This window comes from Tenrec ecaudatus, unplaced genomic scaffold (genome assembly GCF_050624435.1).
Source record: "Tenrec ecaudatus isolate mTenEca1 unplaced genomic scaffold, mTenEca1.hap1 Scaffold_123, whole genome shotgun sequence".
NCBI lineage: Eukaryota > Metazoa > Chordata > Mammalia > Afrosoricida > Tenrecidae > Tenrec > Tenrec ecaudatus.
Window position 1 is genome coordinate 283,398 of NW_027457793.1, and position 12,910 is coordinate 296,307.

The 12,910-nt window shown below is 45.2% G+C and overlaps 2 pseudogenes; one reads left to right on the forward strand and one right to left on the reverse strand.

Annotated features, from left to right (window-relative positions):
• The first annotated feature begins 8,222 nt into the window (after positions 1-8,222).
• Positions 8,223-8,824, forward strand: LOC142436005 (CYFIP-related Rac1 interactor B pseudogene; annotated as a pseudogene).
• Positions 8,825-10,144: 1,320 nt separating this feature from the next.
• On the reverse strand, positions 10,145-11,156 carry LOC142436006 (dual specificity protein phosphatase 7 pseudogene; annotated as a pseudogene).
• Between the last annotated feature and the right edge of the window lie 1,754 nt (positions 11,157-12,910).

A 12,910-nucleotide genomic window follows, 5' to 3' on the forward strand; every position in this document is an offset into this window, starting at 1 on the left:
GCCTGACACGGGAGACGGAGCCCACGGGGCATGAAAGGCGCTCCGCTAATCATAGCACGGCTGCCCGGGATGCCTGCAGCGGGCAGAGCACACGGGGAGCACAGAAGATCCTTCCCGCCAACCTCTCTGTGGGTCTCGCCACCCTCAAGAGCACTGGAGGCCAGAGGAGGCACCACAGGGTCCGGACACAGCTGGACTCTCGAGAGGGGGAGGGGGGCGCAAGGGCCTCAAAGCGGGCGACTCACACAGGATCAAAGGGACCGCGCCGCTGGCCATCGGTAACCCAAAGGCGACCCAGGGAACCTACACACGTCCAGAGCATCAGAGCGACCTCTTCAGTGAGGGCCACTGAAGACGAGCATGTCAGCACCTATCTAGTGGCCCAAAATGACCGAGTTCAGTGAAAAAATACCACGCCAGGAGAAGGGCGGTGGTTTCTCCCACACGAGGTGCCCCCCCGGAACTGTGTTTTGACCCAAGGCCTGCCACGTGACCCCATAGCACTCACTCCGGAGGTCCTGGGACCCTCTGGTCAACCTCCAGAGAATAAAGGAGGCAGGGGAGAGGGGCAGCGTGCCCTCGCGCGAGGCCGGCGCAGTACACCCGAGGTCCCGCATATCGGCGGGGCCGGCCACTGATGTGGAAGCATGTGTGAGGAACTTAGACATTTTTCTTAGGCTCCGCCTGAGGAGCCAGGGAAGTGGGTATTTAGGAAACAGTCTGGCTTCACAGTGGGCAGTGCCCATATCCGGCGCAAGGACACCGGTTTCCTGGGCTCATTAGGCTCCAAGATAGGACTTGGACAAATTCTCTTTGATGGTCTGAGTCTTCACCCTTGGACGGGTGTTCGCTGACGTTCCCTGGAACAGACCACCTGTCTGCTCAGTCGGGTGTGGTCCCCGAAGGCAGGTTCCCAGGAGCCATGGCTGCACAGTGATTACACACGTTGGGCTGCTCACCGTGTCTAAACCACCAGAAGCTTTTCGGGAGAAAGAACTTTCTACACCTGTGAAGAATTTTTCGGAAACTCACCGGAGCAGTTCCCTGAGCATGAATCCGCTAAGGGCCGGTTATGTGAACTCACACGTGCGTTTTGTAATAATAAACTGCCGCCTCCAACGGGTCCGGCTTCACTAAAGGCGGGTCCAAGCACGTGCAGCGCAGGATCAGGGCGACCAAGAGCCACCAGGACCGGTCTGAACCCCAAGTGGGCATTCAGATTATCAGTAGTCTCCTCTGATGGTACCAGCACCAGTTGTGGCTGAGGCTCCTGAGTCCAGGTAGGGTTACAGTGAACTTCACGGGTCCCTCCAAAGGGCCGATAGCCATTGGCAGTGCCCGCGGATGAACGCGGGTCTGAGCGCCCTGTGCTGGTCGACCAAGACTGACGGACACCGACACTGGCGACAGAGGTGGCAGTGAAACCCGCCAACCCGTAAGGCTGCAGGTATAACCTCGGGCCACCTCTCCAGGCCGATGTTCTGTCACCGCCTGGACGACCCAAGTGACGCCGCCGGCGCCGGTGACAGGTCGCTCCGGTCCCATGGCAGCGACAGAGCTCCAGAGAGAAAGTGAAAGTGACCGCTAGGTGGAGGAATAGGAAAAATAAAATGTTTAAGATAAATATTAACTTAAACTAATAAAATTAAAAGAAGTATAAGGTACAGGATTATGTAAAAATTATATATTCTATTATGTTGATTACTGAAGTCGAACAATGTTTTACATCAAATTTATTAAAATAAATTATGTAAAATACTATGAAATAATAAACACAGGAAGTGAAGCCTTTAAACAAATAAAAGAAAATAAATTAGTTGAATGTGTATCCATTTCATATAGCATTAAATTTAATTTTATATATGTAAGAAACTGAAAAAAAATCCAAAAACAAAAAAAAAAGAAACTGAAAATAATTGGAGGTTAAACTTACTTTAAATCAATGTTGAAAGACAGTGAATACATGTAGACAGTAAAATTACTTTGAAATACACAATATAATTAGAATTATTATACCAGAATAGCAATGTATTTAATATATAATTAAATAGCAGTAATAAAACTGAGTAAAATTGTATTACATTTACCAGAAATACATGAATTGAAAATTAACGAATAAATGTCATTTTCAAACTGGTTGTAAGATTGTGATGACAACATTTCCGAATCTCCATGATGGTGTTCTTTAAGAAGTAATGAATGGTATTTATTGTACAACTGTGGTGTGCCTGCTCTGTCTGAGGTCCGGATTGTGCCCTGCAGGACCTCTCGCCAGGTGAACCATCTGGGAATCTGGAGGTGAGTGAACTCCATCTCAGCCGGGTTGTTAGTGCAGGGTACATTGGTACCCCTGGACTGGCAAGAAATCATCCCTTAATTATCCATTGGATCCTCAACTTCTTTATGGGTCTAGCACAAATCCTTCCAAAATCTAGCACCATGAACTTAACTGCGCTCTCAGCCTGAAAAAAAATGACGTCTGAATTAGAAGCCTTGACCCCAGACAGCATATACACTGACAAGAATGCCATCCAGGACAGACATTGACCTCAAATGGCCAAGGGAAGACAGTCTTACCCTGCTCCCTATCCTGCTCCCTACCCTGTGAGCTCCTCTTGGCAGGCAGAAGACGCTGGCTCATTCTGGGTCCTTGCACTTCCCAGTTTTCCCGTTCCTTTCTTTTCCTTTTCTTGCCATGCTTTTGCTTTGTATCATTTCTTTCTCTGCTTTCCTTTTTCTTGATTTTTTTTCTATTTTCCGTTGACCACTTTCTTTGCTGGGACTGCCTCATGATTTGTTTCTCCCCCCTCCCTCCTTTCTTTGGCTTTACAAAGAGAACTTTATTCTGTCGTCCTTGAGGTACAGGACAAAGAAATATAGACGTGGCTGTTTAAAAAAATAAGGTTCTCAACAGGTTGGCTGTAGGAAGTACTGGTCTCTTTTCAACATCTGAGGTGCCTGCATTCCTCAGAGATCTCCGTGTCTGGCATTCATGTTTTACTGAGTCAAGAATGTTTCCAGGGCAGGAATCTTGACTTCAATGGAAATGATTGTCTCCTAGGAGCCTTGTGGCATAGTGGTTATGCATTGGGTGAAATCTGCATGGCGGGCAGTTTGAAACCAGCAGCAGCTCCACATGAGAAAGACTGGGTTTTCTACTCCTTTAAACAGTCTCAGAAACCCACGGGGGGGGGGGGAGGGGCAGGGGGTTGCTAAGAGCAATTGCAGTGAATTTGGGTTCCTTGTTTGCTGATGGGAGTCAGCATCCTCTCTGCTTGCTGGCTTTGCTCTCCTTTTATGTCTTGTAGAGGAGATGTTTTTTCCTTTACTGCTCATCACCCTGCATTCTACTCCCATCAAGGATTACAGTCTTTTTGTTTTCTTTCATCCTTTTTTCCCTAACCCTAAAAGGGTTACAGTCTTGGAAACTCCCAGGGCAGTTCTACTCTGTCCTACTGGGTTGCTATGAGTCAACCTCCCAGTCTTGTTTTCCTTACCTCTTTTCTGGTCTGGCAGCAGGAGCTCTGGGTGGGCAAATCTACCTGGATTCCATCTTCCCTCTCTCCCGCTTGCTCTTTTTGAAAGTTACAGTTAATCCACTATTTTTACCTTCTGCTGCTGTTCAAGTATGCTTTAATCCTAGGCAGGGGATAAATGAGTTTTTTGGCCTTTAAAGATGAACTGAGAAGCCCACTCAGGGATGCTATGAGGGGAAATATTTTCAGTTTCTTAGTAGCCCAACTAGCTGAATAAAAATTCTTCTACATTTCAAGACATTATACTGGCTGTCGTTTATTTGAACCCTCAACACTAAAAGTCAAGGGCAGGTTTTCACACTAGAAGAAACATTCGTTGATGGTTACCAGGAATAGGAATGGAAGTGGGGGAGGGGAAGGTATGGAATTTGGGGTCAACAAATATTAATTTGGATGAAAAGGAAAGAAATGTACAATAAGAGGAAGGTTAGGGACAAATGAAGGAGACAAGGGAAAGTATCTGGGAAATTTTCATGAGTGAAAAGCAATAGAGACAAATACTCATATACACAATCCCGCAATAGTTACTTGGATAGACATGCAGGATGACTGACTGTGGCAGGGAAATCAGAATACAATTAAAAGATACAATTCTGAAGGGACTGTTTCCTGATTTTAAACCATGCAGTAGTCTCTCGTTCTTTTAGATTCTTGTATCTTATTTATCTTCTGGAATTTTATTTGGAGTAGTATGAATTCTAATTTTTTTCAAACCATTTTTCCATAGTAATCGAAGCAACCTGTTTCATGTGGACTTAAGGCATTGGTTACTTAGCTATGGTGACCCTAGGAGAAAAATACATGGGAACCCTACTAACTATTTAGGTATTCTGTACAGGCAGAAGAATGCTAGAGCAGGTGAACAGCAGTTCAACTCAAACCACAATAATAGAGAGTCACGACCCCTCAAACAATTCCTAGACTTGAGCCAGATTACAGACCCACAGCCCCTTGAATGAGGAGAAGGCCGGGCCCTTTAAAGATGGGCCATTGTCAAAGGTGTGTATACTGTCAGCCTTTCTTCTAGCCTTCCCCAAAGGGACCTGCGGCCCTTCACAAGAGTGATTGCTCACTTCAGGTTGGTGGGGTGAGGAGGACAATAATCAAACTTTATGGGAATTACTGGACACTGGCTCTGAACTGACACTAATTCCAGGAGACCCAAAACATTTTGAAGGCCCACCACTCAGAGTGGGGACATACAGATGTCAAGTTATTAACAGAGTTTTACCTCAGATACCTTTCACAGTGGGTCCAGTGGGACCCCAAACACATCCTGTCATTATATCCCCAGTTCCAGGATGCACCGTTGGAATAGACATACTTAGTATGGTAGAGAATCTTATCGATCATCTTCCTGGAGCACAAGGACCTTCTCTTTTCAGTGTCATGGATTAGCCCGTGGTTCTAATTAAAAATAAAACTATTGAGAGAGGGAGAGTGAATAAATGTAGACTGACTATATATCTCAATACCTGGCATATTCACTTGTACAGAATAAATCCTTATATGACTGAATGCTATTTGCACAAACAATGGGAGTGGTGGTCAGGCAAAACTTACCATAATGTTCACTGGCAATGTCAGACACGGGTCTGCCAGAGTAATGCAGATCTTAATAGAGCAAGCAGGGTATTGTAGTAGTAACTGTTAGTCTGCCTTCCGACAGTTCAATATTCTTGCTATAGCTGTCTTCTGCTTCTTCAGACATCATATAATTTCAGTCTTAAGTCCTCAGGTTACAGGTGTGTTTGAGGTAGAGTCTAATTCATCCAGTGGGGTTCCCACAAAGCCTAGCGCATGAGCAAGGCATGTCCTGTATCACAAATATAAATCACACCTCACAGAGAGGGAGGATGTTAACCCTGATGGAAATGAAAAGTGGAGGCTTGATTCATTTGTGGATTTTTTTCTTTTGATTCATGTGTTTTTAATGACCGGTGCTTCTAGGCTTTTAGAAATAAATGCACCACACTTTAGGACTTGGAGAGATTTAAGAGTTGGAGAAAATATGCTAAGGGCCCCTGGGCAGAATCAACATCATCCCATAGCCTAGATTCAAGCAATGATCCAGAGAAAACCATCCAGAGCCTAATGGACCATGGATACGTGCTTAGCAAGTAGTATGGAAAGACAACATTTTTTAAACTTCAACAACAGTGTATTTTGAGGGAGGACCAGTGAGATTTAAAGCGCAAAATTCTCTTCTATTTTCTGCTCAAGTGAAGTCTGACTCCTGTATTTTATTCTCTCCTATCTTCTATGACTTTGCTATAACCTTTATATATTATAACCGTACAATTGTGCCTGTGGACCCTGCAGCTGCCGGAGGCTGGCTTGCTCTGACAAAACCCTTGCATCAGTGGTTATCTCTATGCACCCACTCGTTCTGTGCTTCACAAACTGGTCAACCCAAAAGAAACAATCTAGAACAAATATTAAATAAAGTAGGGAGGATAAAACAATAGCAATATGAAGACAAAAATACAACCAATGTGTAAGAAACAAATGTCCACCATCAAGATTTAAAAAGCCAGGGAAGACACTTTTGTGGAACAAGCAAGAAACCCTAGCACTTTGAGCAAATTCAAGTTGGACCTGGAGGGATGTCCACTGACCAAATATCAAGCTGGTTCCAGCATGATTAGGATTACAATGGTCTATGTTTGATAGTAAGACTGTTCCAGATCTTTGTATGTGGCTAGAGGGGATTTGTCAACAGCTTAATCTGGCTAGACACTTTGCAGATGGGTTTGGGGCTTGCACTGTGTCACAGCCTTTGAGAAATTGGTGTTCATAATTTTAGCTCTGACACTTTTTCTTCGTCATATTTGACTTTTGTTATTGTCATCTTTGGATTACACAAGCTAGTGTGCTTCTTCAAGGTGAACTTAGTTGAATCCTCACTTAGATGACAGCTTGTTTGAATACAAACCTTCAAGACCACAGATACTATTCCAGTTGATAGCTGAGCACCATCTGCTCTCTTCACCACACTCTTCTGTAGCAATCTTATCTTCAGTTGTCATTTCATGAAGGTATGTATCAGGTAGGGCCATGTTATCAGAACTATCTGTTCTTGGATTGGGGCTCCAGTTAAGCAGGAGCCCAGAACCCATACGCTTGTCCATGGAATATGCATGACTGAACTTTACTTTGGCGGTTGTCTTATGACAAATTCAACCCCCCATAGGACCAACTAAACTAGCACAAACAAACAAAAAAAGAGAGAGAAATTAAATGCTCAAAGCAGGAAACGCAAACCCCATATAAACAAAAAAGTACAACATTGTTAATCATTCCCCTGGAGTATAAGGTGATTGCACATCATTAATTTCCCCAAAGACACAGCACTCCAGACACTGTTGGTCTGAGGAGTTGATGCAAGCACAGACCCAACTTCACCCGTAGCCCAACACAATTTGAGCTTCTGTTCTCTTCCCCTCTGTTTACCCTAAGTATGGGGTGTGGTACCGGGGGGGGGGGGGATTTGTTCTTTTGATGCGGTTCTGCTCAATATTTGCTTTCATGAAATGTTCACTGGAAAAACAGATACTATGGCAAGGTGTGATGAAGAAATCAGAGGGTGCCAGACGATCAGAAATAGAAGTGTCTGGTGTGTGACCCAACGACTGTAAATAATAAAACCCACGATCAGAGGATCTTAGGTTTTCATAATATTATCACTTCAAGAGAAAGCAAAAAATACAATAGCACTCAAAGCTTATTGAAATGAAAAACATGTATGAAGACACCATCCCAGCCCTTGGACCTTGAACTTGTTGCTGCTGTAGGAGACTTGGTTGGTGTAGCTATCGTGGAGTAGGGAATTAATTACCCACAGTGCTTCACGTGGCAAAATGGGCACAGGGCTGCTGGGGGACTGCCTTGGGGGCCCTCCTTTCATTGATGAAGTATGGGGAGATAGGCCCTGCACAGACAAAAATGCAGGGACCCCCTTCCTCTGCCACGCTCACACTCTGGAACAGTGTCAGGATGGAACTTCTGGTCCGTTTGGGGGTAGGGGGTAACTGCTAGGCAGGTTGCTGAGGTCTGTGCCCAGCCACTGTCCCAAATGAAAAGTGTATCCTCTTAGAGCCCCTGTGCCTGGGACACCTACCATGTGAGGGAGCCCACAACTGGGGGTCAACAGTATAGTCGTGTGTGTGTGTGTGTGTGTGTGTGTGTGTGTTAACCACTGGCTGTGGGCACCAAGGTATCAACATATGACTTTAAATATATCCCACCCGAATTTTGAGAAAATCTGAAGAACAGATTTGAATCATTGAACACGGATAGAAGACCTGATGCTGTGGGGGGCCCTCAAGAACACTATATACAAATAAAGCAAAAGGTCACTTTCAAAGACTGGAAAGAGCTGCCCTTTAGGAAGCTGGGGGTCCGGGATGTACTCCTACAAAGGTCCGGCCAACGGGTACACCCTCACAGAGCCCAGGGCCGGTGAGCAGTGGAGCGGTGCACCCTAAGGCAGCAGCAGCCCACGGAGTAAACTCACCGAACATCCAAACACTTGAGGTTCCCACGTGTGGAGGGAGACATGAGGCCCCAGGATCAAGGCCAGACAGAGACCTTTAAAATAGCTGAAATATTTATCACAAAAGCAGAGACAAAGGTAGAGGGACAAGGACCGAATCACCAGCCAGCACTGGTTGAAGGTACTTTAACATGGGGAATCTTCTTAAACGTTTGTCATGCACAAACCTTGAGCAGGGGTCAAAATTTCCCCTTAATTTAGAAAATGCTCAGCCTACAGAGTCTGAGAAGGAAATTTAGAATCAGGTGAATGTAGTATTAAAAGATACAGAAGGTATCTTTTCTAGAAGAGCTGACCATGCAGTTCGAGAGGCGACCCAGCATCCAGCGGAGGAGAAGTTGCAGGAGAAGACATGGAATGCAGTGGTCCCACTAGCAGGCAAATTAAAGACATTTTATTAATTTCTCAGAGGTTAGAAGCAGCATTACGAGGTCTAGTGGGAGCCCCGACAAACACCCAGAGAGCAGGCTCTTGCTCAACTCTTTGCAGAAATCCTTCATTTCACACTCTGGTTTGATGAACTCCAGATGGCAAATCCTGCCACGCAGAATGGTGTCGGTCTTACAGAAGAGCATTGGGTCTTATGGGGATGAGCCAAGTGTCTGCAGAAGGAGAGAATGAAGTCAATAATGAGCGGGCAAACTGAAGGTCTCTGTTTAATGCGGAAGCAACCCTGATGCTGGAGTCCTCAAGTGATGCCACAACAAGCTTTGTGTCTGAGAATACGAAGTGACCTGCAGAAGATCCCCCAGATGGATGGAGTACTGTGGCCTGTGGGGTAGCCACCCCCGACAGTTATTCATGGGTTCAGTAGGCGCAATCATATTGGGAGAGATAGTCAATAGGCTCAAATAAATATTTTCTGTTATTCTCTCCTTTCAGCCAAGATGCATCTGATATCACCAATGATATCCCTTGTTACACATCCTCTACTGAATCCAGCTTGAATCTTGTGTAGCTGTCAATATACTGTTGCAAATGTTGTTGATGATCTTCAGCAAAACTTCACTTCTAGGTGAGAATAATGATACTGTTCTATAATATGCACATTATGTAGCAACTTTCTTTAGAATAGGTACAAATATGGGTTTCTCAGTCAGTTGGCCAAGTAGCTGTCTTCTGAATTTCCTGGTATAGATCAGGAAGTATTTCTAGTACATCACTGGCTTAGTCAAACACATTTCAGTTGTTATTCCATCAATTCCTGAAATCTTGGTTTCTGCTAATGTTTTCAGTGCAGCTTGGACTTCCTCCTTTAGTACCACTGTTTTTTCATCTTTTGATACCTCTTGAAATGGTTGAATGTTAACTAGTTCTTTTTGGTGCAGTGATGCTAGTTTTTCCATTTTCTTTTGGGGCTTCCTATTATCATTCAATATTTTGCTCATAGAATCTTCAATATTGTAACTCAAGGTTTGTAATTTTTCTGGAATTACTTGTTTTAGATATGCTGAGCATATGTATTCTTCCTTTTTGGATTCTCACTCTAGGCCTTTGCACACTCCATTATAATAATTTTATTTTGTCTTCTTAAGCTGCCCTTTGAAATTTTCTGTTCAGTTCATTTACTTTGTCTTTTCTTTCTTTTGCCTTAGCCTGAGGGAAACTTTCAGTCTTCTGACATCCATTTTGATATTTTCTTTCCTTCTACCTTTGTTATTCTGGTTAACTACCCTCTAAATGATACTCATTAAATATATTTCATAAACACAAAATATCACATAGTAGCTACTTCTGAGAAAAGAAGGGCCCACTGTGGAAACGGGGGTTTCACATACGTGCAAAACGCATTTGGTCAAGAAAAGGTCAGCACGTAGTTTTTGTTTTTTACATGAAAGACAAACAGAAAATCACCAGGAATTATACTCTTTCAAATAGAGAACAACAATATGAGAACATTTCTCTCTCTCTTTCTCTCTCTCAGGATCAAGGGATGAAACACTGGTTTATACTATCCACTGTTGGGTGTAGCCTGGAAATAAAACTTTTTGTTAAAAAGATGAAGGGAGGTAAATCTGAAGGGCTCGAACACTCTGCTCCACGGTGCTTGGATTTACCTGCTGGGTGAAGAGTAAACTCGGGTCCGTGGGTGTCTTTTAAAAACGGCCAGGTGGGCCCGGCCATAGAGAGCAGGCTGGGCTTCCCTCCCGGCCTGGGCGCTTCCCGTGGACTCCAGCCTGTTGAGCTGGAAGAGGTGGTGGCTGGTGCGCGTGGAGAAGTAGAGCTGCCTGCCGGGCGTGTGGCTGGCGTACGGGTTGCTCAGCGCTAGCGTCAGCTCGAAGTCCAGCTTGCCCCATTAAATTGAAGGTGGGCGAGATGTTGGACTTCTTCCTCTTGACGAAATCGTATGCGTCGTTCAGTGAGAGGTTCATCTTCTGCATCAGGTAGGCCATGGTCACTGTCACCTACCGGCTGATGCCGGCCAGACAGTGCACCAGGATCCCGAACTTCTTGGAGCAGGCCTCGTCAATGAAGCTGATGGCCTCGGGGAAGAACTGGGAGAAGTCTGGCTCCAGTGGTCGGAGATGGGAATCTGCATGAAGCCATTGGGCAGGTTGGGTGTGACGTTGAGAATGCACTTGATGCCGTACTTGCCCAGCACGTCCAGGCTGGTGGAGTCCTTGGCACAACTGAGGTAGAGGTAGGGCAGGATCTGGATGGGGAAAGCTGGCTGTCTGGATGACACGTGGCTTCCCTTTGATTTGGTGACATTTCTGGGCAGCTCTGCGGTCGGACGGCTGGGACTCTCCGACGGAGCAGCCGGAGCTGAGGCGCAGGCCGCCTACACCCAGCACCGAGGTGGGCTGGGAGCCGCTGGTCGAGGACAGGTGCCGGGCTTGGGCTGCCACTCGTGGTGGCCTCCTCGTAGAGCAGCACGGTGGCCGCCTTGCAGCATGGGGTGAAGCGCTCCTTGTCGGCGTGGTTGGTGACGATGGAGCAGATGGGCAGGTTGCCCTTGCGCAGGCCCCGCAGCATCAGGTCCAGATGGCCAGGCTGACGGCCGTCTTGATGTGTGACAACTCGAAAAGCTCCTCCGGCAGACCCTCGGCGCTCTTGCAAAGCATGGCTCCCACACCTGCTGCCGACTCGGACCTCGTCCAGGTGCATAACTTCGCCGTTCCCCAGGCTGACATGTGCGCCCTGGTTTTTCATGGGGAGCGCGTACTGGGTAGCCCTGCCCTGGGAAGGCACCAGGGCCACGCGGGCCTCAGACGCATCTCTGGGCACCTGCCTCCTGCCGAACTGCCTGCCGGTTGGCCCGCCCACCTGGCCCTCCCAAATCCTTCAGTTTTAAGGCATTAAAAATACAGCTGTGGAGGAGTGGCACATTCAAAATAGAGTCAACGTGGCAAAGCTTTCCGGCGCTTCATTTGCTGCGGGGGCTTGGCTCCATAGGAAGGGAAGCATATCTATTACTACTTAGAGTGTGGAAGAGGAAGTATAACTCTAAGAAATCTGGAAGTTGTCAAAAATGAAATCGAATGTATTGGTATTCTAGGCATTAGTGAGCTGAAATGGACTGGGATAGTCATTTGACTTGGATAAGTGTTATTGATGGGTGTCATCCAGTCAGCCATGATTTACAGAAACCCTATGTATGACCAAAAAACAAAAACACCACCTGGCCCTGCCCCAGGTCCACAATTGTTATGTTTTAGCCCACAGTGGTAGCCATGGTGCCAACCCTCTTTAGGGTCTTCTTTCTTTTTCATTGTCCCTCTACTTTACCAAGCATGCTGTCCTGTTCAAGGGACCACTTCCTCCCAGTAGCGCGTTCACAGTAGGTGAATGATGTCTCACATCCTTGCTTTTAAGGAGCAATCTGGCTATGCTTCTCCAAGACAGAGTTGAACAGTATTTTGCCAGTCCGTGATATTTCAATATTCTTCACCAGCATCAAAATTCAAATGCATCAAATCTTATTTGGGATTCCTTATTCATATGAGATGATTAACAATCATATGTACTTTACGATTGTGACTTACTATTTACTATTTCAGGAACGACACTGCACACATGGTTACAAAGATCAAGGTCATTCGTTAAGTACAGTGCTGGATGTGCCAGGCTCTCCTGCACACCTAGGAAAGGAGACCAGCTAATACCACCACTATTCAAATTCACTCACTAATGACTAACTCTAGTGACAAAATATTGTTACATTCTACCACGTCCTTCAGTCTGAATGCATTGATAATTACTGCTGATTGGAAGGCAACTATTAAATGCAAAAGGATTGGGATTTGGAAAATATAGACTTGGTGATAGAAAGTAAGATGGACAAGCATGACAGAACTTGTAAGACCAAAGACTACTTCAAAGAAAATATTTTTTCAAATGGCAACTTTAGATGTGAAATCTACACAAATCAAATTGCCTAGACCTCTGGGATTTCTCTGTGAAAAGACAATGTAGAACCACATACATTTAGTCAAAACAAGGTCAATGGCCGACTGTGAAATAGACCAAAATTGCGCAAAGAAAATTAGGTTGAAGATAAGGATAATTAAAACAAGTCCAAAACAAGTCCAAAAAAGCCACACATTTACAGGCCATCTCAAAAATAGCTCTGATGCACCTAACTTGACCAAACAAAAAGGATGATATCAAAAATATCATACATGAAGTAATTAAAAAATTAAATTTAAAACATAAGGGAGAAGAGGAAGTAGGTGCTAGAAAACCCTGAAACATAGTCTTGAAAGTAGAATCGCTAAAGCAAATAAAAGAACTGACGAAGTACACAAGCTGAACAGAAAATTTTCAAAAAGCCATTTGAGAAGACTAAAGTGAAATGTGCAAAGACCTGTAGTTAGAA